We start from the raw sequence: 4,427 nt of genomic DNA on the forward strand, positions 1-4,427 counted from the left end.
CGGTGTATTAGAGTCCTTTCCAGAAAATCCTATATTTTCTAAATAAAAGCAGTCTTCTACTAAGACCCGACAGTGTTGTATTTTAAAGAGAATTTCCCTAAAATATTATCATTACCAAAATACGGTATTTAACTTTAAAGAAAGTAGAAGGATAACACAAGTAAAAGCATTAGGGAAAATAACATAGGCCTCAGCAGGAAATACTGCTGACTAAGGCAAAAGAAATCATAGACTCCAGGAGAGTATCGAATGAACAACACGCCTGGCTCAGTCTAACGAAAGGAGACACAGACCACAGACAGTATCAAATGAATGATACGTCTAGCAAGGTCTAAAAACAGTTGAATACAGACCCCAGACAGTATCAAATGAATGATATGTCTAGCAAGGTCTAAAAGCAGTGAACACAGACCCCAGACAGTATCAAATGAATGATACGTTTAGCAAGGTCTAAAAACAGTGAATGCAGAACCCAGACAGTATCAAATGAATGATACCTCTATTAAGGTCTAAAAACAGTGAATACAATGTTAATTCCCATTACCTTAAGGCCATGAATTATAAGGTAACCCCGAGATACTCGTAACTATACTGATAGACACTAAAGAACTTGACGCCCTGCAAGCGTCGGAAAGAATGTGACATTTGTCACCCCTGGGCTTGGTAGGCCATGGACTGTAGCTAGCAGTCAGGGTGTGGGGGTATCAATACCGTATAGATCTATACACACAATGCCCGCTCTCCCTACAAGAGACTCTGGTTACCAACTTGACAACGGAGAAGGCCGTGTCCTGAAGATGCATCTTGGATAGTGAGTTCTGATGTAAATACTAGGCTAATGATAGAGACTCACAAATAAACTAACCGATGTAAACCTATATGTCTATACATGTATACATAATATATAATTAATGATCAAACGACCTTCGGACGAATATCCGATCCCACCAGACCACATCCCAACGAGGAAAAGGAAATAGGGCGAACTTGCCTTCTTAAGTCCTTCAAACATTATTTATATAACTATAAAAGTACAGTCATACATTTAACTAAGTAGAAGCATTTAACGAAGCTGGAGTGTTTATCGAAGTAAAAGTGTTTCACGAAGTAGAAGCGTTAACAGTAGAAGCGTATCACGAATAGAAGCGTATCACGAAGTAGAAGCGTATCATGAAGTAGAAGCGTTAACAAGTAGAAGCGTATCACGAAGTAGGAGCGTATCACGAAGTAAAAGTGTATCACGAAGTAAAAGCGTATCACGAAGTAAAAGCGTTAACAACGTAATAGCATTTAACTAAGTAGGAGCATTAACTAAGCAGAAGTATAACGAAGCAGTAGTATCTAACAAAGTAGGAGTATAAAAACATGGAAGAAAACTTTGATGAAAACTTTGGAAAACCTTTATACTTAAGAAAATCACGAGTTGGTATTCTTTTGTAAAATAAGTTTGAAAAGCCTTTAGAAATCCTTTGAAAACCTTTCATAAACAAGTTTTAAATGAAACTTTGAAAAAACATTATAGGTAAAGAAATCCTTTGTTTAAAATACTGCTGTAACTAAATCTGAAATAAAACATACAGTGCGAGAGTCAATTTGAGAAAAGCTTTGAACAAGTAAAGACATTTTAGAAAACCATTTATAGTATCATACTTGGTAAAACAGTTAACAGTGTAATAAATCCTTTTGCATGCGGGTTATCAATCACATGTGATTGATATGATAACTGGCATGTTTTAACTTGTATCCCCCCCCATAAAAGCATTTAAAAACATTTAAAAGGTTCATTCAGGGGTATGAACTCACCTGTTGTAAGCGGATCGAACGAAGGTGCCGGTTGGGTGCTCGATGTCAAGTAAAGACTTGAACACACTTAGTGACCTATTAACATATGATGACATATGTTTACATACAATTAGTAAATATAATACTAATTAAACACGTATACGCATCCTAAAGTGCGGAAAACACTTTTATTAAGTGTTAGGGGTGTCCCGGGTAACATCTATGGGTATGTATGGCCTAGATAGGGAGTTTACTCTTTAAGAGTAAACTCTTTATAGAGTTCACATCCCTAACACCAACTCCCCATGAGTTTACGGCCATAAAATCATGGTGAGAGTGTTCTAGGATGCTAAATGGTCTTATCTCTCTCATAGAATTAGGCTAGGTCCAAATATATGGCATATGAAGGGGTTTAAAGCTCTAAATGGACCATTTGGGGAGTTTAGGGCCCTAAACAAGGAGTTTACGGCCGTAAGCTCCTATATGCATATTATTTTTGTGTTTTAAGGTCTTAAATGGTAGGAAATAAAGTTCTATGCACTTATCCAAGTCAAATGGGGGTGTTAGGGCATCATTTGGCCACCTTTTGGGAGTTTACGGCCCATGGTCCAATTCTAGGGGGGTTTATGGCCGTAAACTCCTATTTCCTTGGTTTAATTGATGTTTAATGTCTTTACTACAATGGGGGTTGCTTCTAGATATTTTCCAAGGCCATAGGAGGTGTTTGAGGGCATTTCTAATACCTTAAAAGTGGTTCACGGCCTATGCAGAGGGGTTTACAGTCCAAGAGTGTTCTTGGGCTGTAAACTCATGTTTACTCTCCAAAATGCAAGGTTTTAGTGTTCTAAGCTCGAAGGTGTAAGTCCACAAGTCATATATAAGCCCTAGGGGTAGTTTAGAGGGGTTTTGGGGCTTAAAAACCCCAATTAAGGGTGTTCACGGTCCAAGAGTGTTCTTGGGCCGTAAACACATAATCTTGCCCCTAATTTATGCCTTAAATACGAATTTGTATGTTAACTAAGCTATACAACAAGTTAGGATAGATTACTTACTAGTTTGGGGCTCGAAACGGGCGTTTTTGGCTCGAAAACAAGTTGTAGAGAGAGAGTGTAGAGAGAGAGTGGAAAGTGTGTGAATGGAGTCCACTCCCCCTTATATAGGGGTTGAGCTTGTGGCTCAGTGGAAATCTACCCAATACTGAAGTTAAACGGGGCTTTTGGTCGCACCCGATTTAAATTGTCGTATTTTGACTTGGTAGCAACTAAAACTTTTCAAGGGAATATTGTGGTGTTCTAATTTATCTCAACCCTTACAAAGCCATTATAAAAGTCTCAAATTAATTAACCTCTTCCAAAAGGTTAACGGACAATTAATATAGCGAGGCTTATTAACGGAAAGAGGGGTTAAATATGACGGAATAAATTTCGGGTTGTCACAGATAAGAACCTTGGAAAAATAATTATTTGCATGTATCTTATTCAAACATAGATCCAAGGTTTCTAGGGTTTCATGTACACCATAGGAGTGTTAGAATGCTCAAAAATCATCAGTGGTATCAGAGACTAGTTTTGTTTCTTTTGACACTTGATGCAAAATATTCGAAAAAGTCAATTTTTTGTTGTCTGCCTGGTGAACTCGCCGAGTCCATGGGGGGACTTGCCGAGTTCATGTGTATTTTCATACTACTCGCCGAGTAGGTTCGTGCACTTGACGAGTAGGAGCCTCAGAATGCAGATTTTCGACTTTTGCTACTGGAAATGGACTGGAAACATTACCCTAAACTGTTTTGATGTTATAAAACTTGTTTTAGATGGTGTAATGTTTATGCTAATCCATTTACAATGGCTATAATCAAAAAATTACAAGTTTTAAGAGTAATTTATGAATCTTGAAATGTTCATATTCATGTTCTTGAACTTATGAAGATTAGATGATCATAGGAATTGTTTGTAACCTACTTGGTAGTTTAATTCTTGATCATAATGTGTTTTAATGGAGTCCATAACTTGTCATCAAGTTATCAAAAACCAAGAGTCACACTTGAATTAAAACCATTAAAAGAACACAAGAGTTAGAAAAAATGAAAAGTCTTCATTTTAATACTCAATTAAATTCATAAGTTATAAGAAATGAAAATTTTTGAAAGTTTACAAAACATGACCTCAAGTTTTGGAACAACTAAAGTCATGATTAAAACTTTCGTTCCAACCCTTAGAATTTTAAAAGTAAAAATTCAACCCTTATACTTTATAATATTATAAGTTAATAATATATATATATATATATATATATATATATATATATATATATATATATATGTGTGTGTGTGTGTGTGTGTGTGTATGTATAAGATCAACACGTCTTACCGCTAGTACGCCTCATTCACGAAGCCGGTCTATAAGGGGGGGTATAAGGTTGTTGCCTATAAAATGGCAACTTAATGGGTGTCCGTTCTCACCCACCTCTTCCTTGATCAATGGAGGGTCGTTAGCCGAACGGGTAGGACAAGGACTTATAAATTCTCACTAAAAGTATAATCATAATACTAAAGTAACTAAACTTTATTGAATTCCCAATCTTAGTTATTTTAGGAAAATGTGAATAAGGTGCTAATCCATGAAATTACACTTTACACTTTGTTTAAG

The sequence above is a fragment of the Lactuca serriola genome, chromosome 9 (assembly GCF_051521515.1).
Source record: "Lactuca serriola cultivar US96UC23 chromosome 9, Lser_US96UC23_V15, whole genome shotgun sequence".
NCBI classification, from domain to species: Eukaryota; Viridiplantae; Streptophyta; class Magnoliopsida; order Asterales; family Asteraceae; genus Lactuca; species Lactuca serriola.